The sequence below is a fragment of the Physeter macrocephalus genome, chromosome 8, assembly GCF_002837175.3.
Source record: "Physeter macrocephalus isolate SW-GA chromosome 8, ASM283717v5, whole genome shotgun sequence".
Classification (NCBI taxonomy): Eukaryota; Metazoa; Chordata; class Mammalia; order Artiodactyla; family Physeteridae; genus Physeter; species Physeter macrocephalus.
In genome coordinates, this window is record NC_041221.1 from 159,835,074 (window position 1) to 159,848,518 (window position 13,445).

Genomic DNA, 13,445 nt, shown 5'->3' on the forward strand with positions numbered 1-13,445 from the left:
ACAACCCTCAGAATGGGAGAAAATATTTGCAAATGAATCAATGGACAAAGGATTAATCTCCAAAATATATAAATAGCTTGCGCAGCTCAATATTGAAAAAACAAACAGCCCAATGGGAAAATGGGCAGAAGACCTGAATAGACATCTCTCCAAAGAAGACAGACAGATGGCCAAGACCACATGAAAAGCTTCTCAACATGACTAATTATTAGAGAAATGCAAATCAAAACTACAATGAGGTATCACCTCACACCAGTTAGAATGGGCATCATCAGGAAATCTACAAACAACAAATGCTGGAGAGGGTGTGGAGAAAAGGGAACCCTCTTGCACTGTTGGTGGGAATGTAAATTGATACAGCCACTGTGGAGAACAGTATGGAGGTTCCTTAAAAAACTAAAAATAGAATTACCATATGACCCAGCAATCCCACTACTGGGCATATAACCAGAGAAAATCATAATTCAAAGAGACACATGCACCCCAATGTTCATTGAAGCCCTATTTACAATAGCCAGGTCATGGAAGCAACCTAAATGCCCATCGACAGACGGATGGATAAAGAAGATGTGGTACATGTATTCAATGGAATATTACTCAGCCATAAAAAGGAATAAAATTGGGTCATTTTCAGAGATGTGGATGGACCTGGAGTCTGTCATGCAGAGTGAAGTAAGTCAGAAAGAGAAAAACAAATATCATATATTAACACATATTTGTGTAATCTAGAAAAATGGTACAGATGTAGTGGTTTGCAAGGCAGAAATAGAGACACAGATGTAGAGAACAAATGTATGGACACCAAGGGAGGAAAGTCAGGAGGTGGGTGAGGGAGTGGTGGGATGAATTGGGAGATTAGGATTGACATATATACACTAATATGTATAAAATAGATAACTAATAAGAACCTGCTTTATAAAAAATAAATAAACTTTTAAAAAAGAAAAAGCAAAAATATATAAGGGCATATAGTTCACTTAGTGAGGTCAGTTAGACTTTACTGAGGAACTGACAACTGAGCAGAAATCTGAAAGATGAGTAGGATGAGGTGGAAGGGAATAGAAGTGTAGACTAAAGAAACAGCATGTGCAAAGTCCCTCTGACAGGAGGGAGTCTAACAGTTATGGGCGACTGAAAGAAAGCCAGTGAAAGTAGAGCAGAAAGAATAAGGGAGAGGAAGTATATTCAGAAATCAACAAATGTGTTCCTCAGAGTACACATAAAGCTATAGGACATGTTATGATCACGTAGGGAAACGCTCAGAGAGAAAAGAAATACATACTCAGAACTGCCCTAAGACACGCCAACACCTAAAGTCTAGGTAGAGGGGGTTAATCCTGCAACTGGTAAGAGGGACAACCAGACAGATAATCAGGAAACATAATGTCCAAGGGAATATATAATTCAAGGGAATAGAGTGTTTCCAGAAGGAGGAATTGATCAACAGTGCTGAATGCTGTTGAGGCAACAAGAGACTTTAAGGATAGAAAACTGGAAATTGTCAGTGTCTCTAGTAAGATATAAGTTGGTACAAAATAAAGGCAGAGGCCAAAATGGAATGAGTTGAGGAAAAAGTAAAGAGTGAATAAACGAAGGCAGAAAATATAAACAACTCTCCCTAGGAGTTCGTAGATAGAGGGGAGGAAATAGACTGGGTTGTAGCCAGAAGTGCTTGACTGGTTGAGTTAAGACACTTTTAAAATGTGAATGACTTGATTGTGTAAAGAAACACACACACACACAAAATCCCAGCAACTCCACTCCTAAGTATACATCCAAAAGAACTGAAAACTGATACTGAAACAACTTATGTACTTGCATGTCCATAAGAGCACTATTCTTAACAGTTAAAAGATGGAAACAGCCCAAATGTTCATCAACCCATGAGTGGATAAACAAATGGTGATATATAGATATGATGGGCTATTTTTCAGCCATAAAAACAAATGAAGTGCTGATATATGCTACAACATGAATGAACCACGAAGACATTATGTTAAGTAAAAGAAGCCCAATGTAAAATATTACAATATGTATCATTCTTTCTATATGAAGTATTCAGAATAGGTATTACATAGATACAGAATGAGTATCTGTGGTTGCCAGGAACTGTGGGAAAGGGGGAATGAGGAACAACTGATTACTGGGTACAGGGTTTCCTATTGGAGTTATGAAAATGTTTTGGAGCTAGATAGAGTGCGTGATTATACAATATTGTGAATGTACTAAATGCTACTGAATTGTTCACAAAATGGTTAATTTTATATTGTGTTAATTTCATCTCGATTAAAAAATAATCAGTGATAAAGATCTAACTTAGCAGGAGATATTAAGTATGCAAGAAAGAAAAGATGTATCAAAATACAAAATTCCTAAGACAGAAGGATGAAGTTGCAGGGAAATTACAGATTATTTTTGAAGTTATCTATATTTTTCCAAGTTCCATTTTAGCCTAGTATTACTTGGAATTTTAAATTTTCAAACTAGATAAATGTAAAGGACATAAATACCTGGATATGCTCTTCTGCATGTTTGCCAGGAAGAGTATATACACTTAATGGCAATTGCACCCCTCTTTCTCATTTTACATACTTTAGTCTTTCCAACAGTTAAGATCTATTAAATACTGTCCGGGTTTTAATCCTGGCTTTACCACTAGCTGTATCAATTTGGAAAAGCAATTTACTATCACTTTGCCTTAGTTTCCCTCTCTGTAAAATAGACATGATAAATGTACCTAACTCAGAGTGTTACCTTGAAGAATCAATGAAATAATGCCTGTAAAGGATTTAGCACAAAGCCTGGCACATAGTGAATGCCCAATAAAATTAGATATTGTTATAATCATTATTATTATTATTATTATTATTTTTGCAGTACGCGGGCCTCTCACTGTTGTGGCCTCTCCCATTGCAGAGCATAGGCTCCGGACACGCAGGCCCAGCGGCCATGGCTTACGGGCCCAGCCGCTTCGCAGCATGTGGGATCTTCTGCCTCTCACTGTTGTGGCCTCTCCCATTGCGGAGCATAGGCTCCGGACACGCAGGCCCAGCGGCCATGGCTTACGGGCCCAGCTGCTTCGCAGCATGTGGGATCTTCCCGGACCGGGGCATGAACCCGTGTCCCCTGCATCAACAGGCGGACTCTCAACCACTGAGCCACCAGGGAAGCCCAATCATTATTATTATTAATCATACATAGTTGAAAACAGTATTATTAACCCACCATGCTTAAAATCTGTGATAACACATTTCCCCCAAAGATGTTTGTTGCAGTAAGCATTTTATCTGTTTTGTGTCCAGTAGCCCTTGAGAATTAGGTAGGACAAGGTATTTGTTTGTCTTTTGTGTCAGAGGTATGAAAAACTTGTTATCTAAGTGGAGATCTACCTCACTCTTTGAACTCATTGTTACTGTCTGGAACCAGCTAAGCTAGCACTAAACATAAATAGATTCTAAAGCTATTATGAGATGCTACATGTTAATAATATGCTGACTTATTCTCTGAGGATTACTAAACAAATAATATGAATAACCGATGTATTATTTTAATGATTAAAAATTATAGTCTTCACCTAATCTTCTCTATCAGAATCAGAATACAAATATGGTCCAGAAGTCAGTCAGCAAAACCTCTGCCCTTTACTTGGTCTGACCCCAGTGTAAACGTAAGCCTAGACAACTTACTGCCTGGTATGCAGTCTTCCAAACCCCAGCAGCCATTGCTCAATACAATAATTCAACAACAGAGTAAGTTACTGCAAGAAATACCATTTATTTGTGTACTTGTAATACTTTGACCTTATGCCAGGAGTACTTCAAGCCATGAAACAAAAATACATAGCACAAACTGTAAAAAAAAAAAAAAAAAAAAAAAAAAAAAAGAGAGAGAGAGACAGGGAGTAAGAAAAAGGAAAAATTATAGTCTTCAGATGTTTGGCATTTTCTGTGAATCTCAACAAAAAAAAGATGGATTTTTTTTTTTCCCGAGTAAACGTCAGATGAATTAACACCCATCTTGTGTTTCGGTTTGAATTGAAAAAAAAATCTATTAGTTTGGCTTCCTGGGGATAAAAGCAAGTCCATCTAAATAAGTAGATTAATCTAAAAAGAAAGGAAAGCTTGAGAGAGAGAGAGGATCTATTGGGTAAATTGAGAATTAGTTATTCTTTCAGTCTACATTAGCCTTTGATAAGTCAATGTTAGAAGCTGTCATCAGAAAAAGGGTTCAAATTGCAGTAGAATTTGCATTTGCATCACTTCTCATTTTGCCAAGATAGAGATTCTTAATATTCTAAACTTCTTTTTTAGCATCGTTCCATGATATGAACACATTTTACCCTTAAGAAAACTATAGTGTAGTGGTTAAGAACATAAATTCTGAAGAGATACTACCCAGGTTCACCATGGATTCAAATTCCAACTCATGAAATTTCTCCATGGCGTTTCTGTGAGGATTAAGTGAATTAATACTTCCAGTTAGTTATAACAGTGCCTGGCATCTAGTAAATATTCAATTATTGTTAGCTATCATTTTGTATTGTTTGTTTTTTTTGAAAATTGTTGTTTAGTCCGGAGCCTGTGCCCCACAATGGGAGAGGCCACAACAGTGAGAGGCCCGCGTACCGCAAAAAAAAAAAAAAAGAGAGAAAGGGTAGAGACTGATGAATCATTTTTTACTTTGAAAAGTAAGATGAGAAATATGACCATGTAAAACCTTTCTCAACCAAGAGCTATTAAGGAAACTAGGTGGTTCTTTGGAACTTGTATTTTGTAACTCAATTTAAAGGGAAACCAAAACAAACCACAAAACACACATATCTGCATTCCTTTTATGAAAATTGTTTTAAATAACTCAAAATGTAAATTATTCTTTTTCTATATATTGGCATTGGACTGCCTTGATCATCAATCAGGGAGTGTAAGAAATCTGGATTGATGTCTAAGCTGACTTTGGGGAAAAAGAAAAATTAGTCCTGCTTGTCACCATTATTTCCTTATTTACTTTGAGAGTAGAGATTGTACTTAACAACACATAAAATTTGTCATTTATAAGTTAATATTTGATCTAGTAATTTTAATGTTAGGAATTCATCAATGTTCATTAAAAAGTTCATATTTAAACATAGGCACAGGATGTTTAATGCAGCATTTTTAATAGCACATCCTGGAAATGACTTAAATGTTCATCAGTAGAGATTAATTAGCTCAGTTCTGGTACCTCTCTGTACAATAGAAGATTACTCTACATTAAAAGAAATGTCATAGACCTTAATGCATTAGAATAGAAATTGCCACAAAGTATATTATTTTAAAAGCAAGATGCAGAAATGTCTGTAAAGTGATCCCTCAGGCCACGCACAAGTGTGTGTATGTGTGCGCACATAGAGGAAGCTCTCTGCAAATTAGCTTTATTAACAGTGTTTGGGGATGAGAATATTGGGCTTTTCACATTATATTCCATACCTCTTGATAATTCTGATCATTTGTAATGTCAGCAATATCTGAGTGATGTCATCATGGGCCATTTAAATTTTTTATTATGTCTCTGTATTTAAAAATAGTAATTGGGCTTCCCTTGTGGTGCAGTGGTTAAGAGTCCGCCTGCCAATGCAGGGGACACAGATTCAAGCCCTGGTCTGGGAAGATCCCACATGCCGTGGAGCAACCAAGCCCATGCACCACAACTACTGAGCCTGCACTCTAGAGCCCATGAGCCACAACTACTGAGCCCGCATACCAAAACTACTGAAGCCTGCATGCCTAGAGCCTGTGCTCTGCAACAAGAGAAGCCACCGCAATGAGAAGCCCGCGCACTGCAATGAAGGGTAAACCCTGCTCGCCGCAACTAGAGGAAGCCCGCATGCAGCAACAAAAACCCAACACAGCCAAAAATAAATAAATAAAATAACTAAATTTATATTTAAAAAATAGTAACAAATTCTATTTTAGGGTAACATATTGAACATTTGGGTAAAATAAGACATTTCCCTTAGTACATCTGTATTACTGTGTACCCTTCCTATTTTTGTCTATTGCAGTTATGTGCTTATTAATTTTTATCCTCCTTTAAACTGTGAGCTGTGCAGAGCTATGAAAATTTAACATAGCATCTAATATTTAATAAATGTTATATGATCTAAAATACACAAAAGGGCAGACTTTAAAATAAAATAGATATGAATTTAAGTTTTAATTTCTCCCATATCTAGCTGATATTCATGGATATGTTACATGACACTGAATTTCCAGGAAAATAAAATTAAGATAACAATAATTCCTATTTCATGGAACTTTAGTAATGATTGCATGATACAACATTTTTTAAAAAGAATACCACTGTTACTGTCACATAGGAAGTCTTTGATACAATTAAGATCTCTTTCTGATTTCCCTTTTCCCAATCATCATTTAATAATCTTCTATAAGCCACCAGGTTCTCCTTGCAAACATTTCAACACATTTATTTTTTATATCTAGTCAATTTCCTGTTGGACTGAGAAAGAAGTGAAAAAAATCAAAAGATAAGCTGACAGAAGATGTGGAAATTTCCCTTCTATCCATAGGCAGAAGAGAGTGGGCTCAGGGAAATTAATTTTTAAAATATTTTTCCTCTAGGAATTTTTATCATTTATTATGTATATAAATATATGCTTAAGCAGAAAAAAAATATGATATACCAACTTTGCTTCCAAAGGAGATCCAAGCAGTGGCAGGCAATATGAGTAATTTGAGAGAACAGTCTAAAAAACTGTATATAGGATAATATATAATCCAATTATAGAGATTCAAGTCATTGCTGTTAGTGTGAAAGAATTATAGTTACTTTCATAGCCACCATATTATTTACTACTTTGGATTCCTCAAGGTGAAGCGTTAAGGGAACTGGCCTTCTGGAGATTTTGTTGTTGTTGTTCACGGACATGGGGGTCACTTTATCTTTGTTTCATTTTATTTTAAATTTATTTCTTCATTCGTTTTTAAGTTGGGTTCAGAATTTAAGCTTTAGCTACCAGCTAAGAGGTTCTTTTTTTTTCAATGTAGAATTAAATCATGAATTTAGACTAATAGCCTCTTTGCAATATTGCCATTGCCCAGTGGACTAATTACAAAGCCACAAACAGTAGGAAAGATAAGAAAATGCAGTTACTCATGTATTTGGAGTGTTGAAATTTGGCATCCAGCTCCAAAGTGGATGTTTACACAGTAGCTGTCTTTAATATCCTTTTCCACTAGGTTATATTCCTTCTGACTTGAGTATCTCATCCTATATACCGTGCACTAAACAAACAGCTGTTAACCTATGCGTAATTAAACATATTTTACAAGGTACTTTAGATATTGTAAACATATCCATTCGTTCATTTGCAGTGAATTGTGCCACTGCCTATTATTGGATTTGAGGAGGTCATCCAATCATAGTGAAGTTTAATGAAATCTGAAGACTGGCTAGAAAAGTCTTAACCATAACCACTTGCTATCTATTGAAATATATTGGGAACCACAGATTGTATCATCATGAAATTTTCACACATGGTGGAATTCCATTTGTTAACAGTCACAGAGGGTGATACTTGGCATTTGAAACTCCACCACAGTATTAAACTCATTATCATGTGAATTGATAATATCTAGTACATGTTTTTTTTTTCTAATGGCTTATTGTTGGTTGTGATTTTTATTAAAGTCATCCAATTTTGATATTTTTTAATTGAATAGTCCACTTCCTCTTTTTAGGTGTGTGTTCTATAGAATGACAAATAATAGTCTGAGTCATTACTAATACTGAGATCAGATCACATGATACCTACATATCTCAAGTTTGCTTTATACAAGGTCATGGCTGGTAGTTAGGAAGGGCTAAAATGAAGCCAGCAAGATAGAAAAACTTTTCCGATGGGTGTGCTCTAATACGCCCAAGAATTTGGAAAGTGGCTTCAAAAGACCTGAGTTAAAATCCCTGTTCCACAACTTCTGAGCTTAATGGTTTGGGGGATATTCATTCATTCTGTCAGTCAGTAACATTTACACAGTGGTTACTGTGAGCCCAGCACTGTTCTAGACACTGGGGAAATAGCAGTGGACTAAGCAAAGTGCATTACTTAAGAGACATCACAGACAAGTGTAAGAAACAGACAAGGACAGTTAAATAGCAAGTACAGTGAACCTCCAAAAGGAAGACCTAATCATGTGGAGTTGGATGAAGCATGTCTAAGAGAAGATGTCCAGGTTGAAGCCAAAGAATGAATGGGCCATTTGGGAGGGGGGAATTCAGAGAAGCAAATTTGCCAGAGTAGGGACAGCATCTGTGGATTCCTACAGACTGACCTCTTTGCTTGAGAAATTGAGGTAAAGCCTGGTTGCTCTACATAGTGGGTGGGTGGGCCAGAAGGGGCAATTATAGCCAAATCCTAAAGGGCCTTGAAAAGAATGTTAGAATTTTGGATTTTTTCCTAAGAGCATTGCTTAACCTTTCTAAATGCCAATTCACTCAGCTATAAATTAAGATAATAGTACCTAATCTCATGAGATTTTTATAAAGATTATACAAGGTGTATATATATATATATATGTATGTATAATTTGCTTAGAAACAAAGCCTGGCACATTATAAATATTTTATAATAGTAGCTATTATTCATTTCCTTAAGTCTGTTGTTACTAGAATTCTTATTAAATAAGCCAGTTTGTGGGTAGGGCACAGTAAGGGTCAGGAGGGTATCAGGGTGGGTAGATCAGTGTTCCTTGGGAGCCTATTTGCTAATGAACAATAGCACAACTAGATAATTTCCAGGAGATATCAACTTCAGGAAGAAAGAAGAAGCAAACAGGTATCATAGCTCTAAACGGGTATGACCCAGAACAGTGTTTCTCAGTCAGGAGCTATTTTGCTTCCCAGAGGACATTTGGCGATCTGGAGACCATATTGCTTGACAACCCTGGAGGGCGGGTGTAATGGATAGAAATCAGGGATGCTGCTAATATCCTACAATGCGCAGGACAGCCACGCACAACAAAGAACTGGCAACAGTACTGCGTCTGGGAACTCCTCACCTAGAACATGCCGGCCAAAGTGGGAACAGGGGCCATAGCTGACATAAGGTGCCAAAGATAAGTTTATGTCTGCGAAGCTATCTCCTTATTACAGGGTTGTCTCTATCCTTTGCCTTTTCTGTCCTCTGTTATACTGGAATACAAAGTAAACATCATATGGTGAATTACATGTATAGTTTGCTCTGTCTCAAAGCTGCTAAAACATATATACCTTCTCTAGCTAATCAGTTTCAGCAAACCTCTGCAGTGGGTGGTAATTGTAGCTGACAGTAGTAATCATGTGTTCCTGAAGTAGCAGTGAAGAAACACCAAGATGATGTGGGAGTGTCAAATCTGTGATTTAGGTGGGGCGGTGTCAAACTGCTGCAAGCAATATTGCTAGAACATCCAAATTAAACAAAACTAGTTTTTAAAAGAATGTAAAGTTAATACAATATGCAGAATCTGGAGAAAATTAATGTAACAAACTTTCTTACTTATCTAGACTAAACTAAGGGCTCATAGAGTCAATACATGTTATTGATTGTACTATAGCATTCTGTTTCCAATCTGAATTTCCTTAGGGATTTCTATATTTCTATGTGATATTGCCTTAATTCGATGTCAAGTAGAGTAGTGGCTGGAAGTGCCCATGTTTTATCATTTCTAATTTCAATATTGAATAAGAACAAATCCTTCTGCAGTGTTTTATGTGTAAAATTTGTTGTTTATAACTTTAAAAAATAATTTTGTGTGCTAATTTGCTTAAGCAGTCCAGAATATGTTTTAAATATAAACACTTGAAATTAGTAAATATGTTCTAATAATTTGTGTAAGAATCAGATACATGTATATTAATTTTTGTCTGAGTCTCATTTCAATTGCTCCTTTATGCTACTCTTTCACTTAATCACTCAAAGTCAAATCTCTAATTAATACATACTCAGGGAACCTTGATCTCTCTTTTATAGTCCTACCACAGTGGTCATTTTTCTATGTAGTTATGTGCTAATTTCATGTATGGAGCAGCCAAGAGTTACAGCCATTTTTAGAATCAATTTATCACAGATTTACAGGGTTTACCAGTCTTATTTCCCAGTCATCCCGTGTGATGGCACATTTGTGGCAAAGATGAGCCCACAAGATAAAAGACTAATAATTATAAATATGACTCATGTTTGTATAGAGCTTTATATCTTACTAAGCCTATTCTAAGTCTTATTCTCATTTGATCATTGCAATAATCCCATGAGGAATGTAGGAAAGTTATTTATTCAGCAAACATTTTAAGCATCTATTATGATGCTGAGTGCTAGGGATACCAATATAAAAAGAAGCAGCCTACCTTCAGGGAGATCCTCTTTTGAGAGGGGAGAGGAGATACACAAAGAACAGTAATAGAGGGTAATTAAGGCTAGGTCAGTGTAAGAAAAGATTGGTGCATGAATGAGAACAGGAGGTGGTTAATTCTGCCTGAGGACAGTAAAGAAGTGGGAAGAGCATTGCAAGCAGAGGGAACAACATGAATAAATGAACATGAAACCGTGTAGCATTTGTGTTGCAGAGAACTCAGATGCAGAGAGATACTGGTAGAAGATGGCATAGCTCCACCCATCTTGGTCTCCTTTGCATTTCTCTGTGTTGACTCCATTCTCAGGCAGACTCTCCTATGCTAGTGGCAAGCAGTTCCAATCTCACATGTTGTCCCCTCAAAATTTCCAATAAGGTTCTCAAAATTGTGTTTCATGGGCTCCACATGGGTGAATGAACGACTCTTCTCAGGAGTAGGCAATGTTATGTTAGGATTGACCACTTCTGATTAAAAAGTTCATTTCAAAAGTCAGATCCAGATTAGATGGTCCAAATCACATGTGTTAAAGCAGGAGTTCTCAAATATGAGCAAACATTAGACTCCGCTGGAGGGCTTACTAACACACATATGCTGGACTGCACTCCCCGGAGTGTCTGATTCAGCAGGTCAGCATCACATTCATAAGTTTCTAGGCAATGCTGATGCTGCCCATTCAGGGCCACACTTTGAAAACCACTACCCTTGAGAACTGGAAGGATAGTTTCCCATGAAAAATCTGTGACCTGAAGATGCACACTGGATTCCAGCCTAGCTTAAACTACATAATTAAACTGTAACTGTGCGAATTTGGAAGCCCACAGCAACTGCTTGCATTTCAGCTCTTTTCCTTTCCCCTTTACCTTTTCTACTTCACTTATCAGTAGCTTCATAATTCTTTTCTGGCTACACAAGTTTGCTCACTTTCAAGCACCAGATCTTTACCATTCTGAATCAAAATGTACTTTTTTTGTTTTCCTCAGAAGAACCTGATTCAAAGGTCTGATGGTTGAATAGCCATTAAAACCACAAAACAGATCCAGAGTTCTTCAGTTAAGGGTGCTGTTTTTGCTGTTTATGTGGCCTTGGACATGTTAGTTAACATCTATGTTCCTCAATTTCCTCATATGTATAATATTCATAATAGTATTTAATAATAATAACTGCATTGTAAGTATTGTTCAATGAGTTCAATTAATTCAATGAGTTAATATTTGTAAAGTACTTAAAACAGCTCCTGACATATAGGTAAGGCCTGTGTAAGCCTTAGTTCTTATTAAAAAGTGTCCATCGTCAATGGCTTTAAATAATTAGAATTGATAGATTTTAGAAGAGAAAGGGTTCTGAAACACTCACAGAACTGAATCCCTTTTTTGAACATTCTGTACACCTACGTACAGAAAATTAAATGATCTGGCAAAGGTAAAGAGGTGGTTAGTAGCTCAGAACTCATGTTTCTTGGGCCCTTGCTACTATACCATGTCTTACTTCTTTCTAATAAAGCATGAATTCTCATGGAAAGACCATGAATTTCAGAGTCACATGTTTAGAATTCCATTTTTCCATGTTCTATCCAAATAATCATTAGTAAATTGTTACTCTTTTGTAGCTTCTGTTTTCTTATTTTTGAAATGAGATTAAAAACAGGTTTTTTGTGAGGCCTAAATAAAAAAAAGTGTGTGAAGTGCCTAGCACAGTGCCTGGGGAAATATCAGTTTGTTGGTAAATATTTTGTTTCTTTCCTGTCTTCTATTTCCTTAAATAATCCTATTGCATCTAAGTAGGAACTTTTGCCTGTTATGCCAATAAGATGACTAATAGTAGATATTGTAGACTGTATGTAGACTATATGAATGTGATGGAGAAAATATTCTCCTACAAGATGGCTTTCAACACTGTACCAAGCACTTCTGTCTGTGACAATCCACTTGGGCTATCTACAGAAATAATGAGTAAAAGTGTTAATGGCTACCGTTTATAGAATGTTTTTTCATGTACCTGGCATTGTGCTAAGTCTTTGTCATGCGGTAATCTATGTATTTCTCATCCCAATCCTAGGAAGTTAGGCCAGTTTTGCAAGAGACAGAATTTTATTGTCAAGTCTGAATGTCTTCAAAGCTCTTATGTGACTTGGCTTCAATCTAAATTATTAGGACCTTTGTGCCATGTAAGAGATGAACGAAGGGCAGAGTGTAAACAGTGGACCTTGACTGAAATGACTGACATGCTATTTTTTTTTTTTTTTTTTTTTTTTTTTTTTTTGTGGTATGCGGGCCTCCCCCTGCTGCGGCCTCTCCCGTTGCGGAGCACAGGCTCCGGAGCGCAGGCCCAGCGGCCATGGCTCACGGGCCCAGCAGCTCCGCGGCACGTGGGATCCTCCCAGACCGGGGCGCGAACCCGGTTCCCCTGCATCGGCAGGCGGACGCGCAACCACTGCGCCACCAGGGAAGCCCTGACATGCTATTTTGAAATGAATTCAATTTTAGTTTTTGTGTGGCTTCACATATATCCAGACTTCTTCTTTGGGATGGTGTGGGGAAGGCTGAATATACTCATCCTGAAGACACCTCTCCCTATAATGGCCCATTCTCTTTTATATACTGTCCTGTATCTGGTGTGGAAAATTGGACTGTGTTTGTCCTTGGAATATGCTATGTTTTTTCTTGCCTTTGGGTTTGCCAGAAAGGTTTTCTCCTCTCTCTAGCTGCTTTTCTCCACCTTCTCCATTTGCCTAAATCTGATAGATTCTTCAGACTAGCTCAATTGCCTTCTTTCGTGAAGACCTGCCTGGGTTTACACTGCATTAATCACATTCTCAGAGTTCTAAATTGCTAAATATCTTTTAAAATATTTATTGTACAATTAATACGTGTATAAATTTGAAAAGTAAAATAGAATAAGCAAAAAGAATGAAAACAATCACAGTTTCACCAGTAAGAAGAAAATAGTGGGAGGAGTTTCAAGATGGCGGAAGAGTAAGACGCGGAGATCACCTTCCTCTCCACAAATGCGTCAGAAATACATCTACATGTGGAACAACTCCTACAGAACACCTACTGAACGCT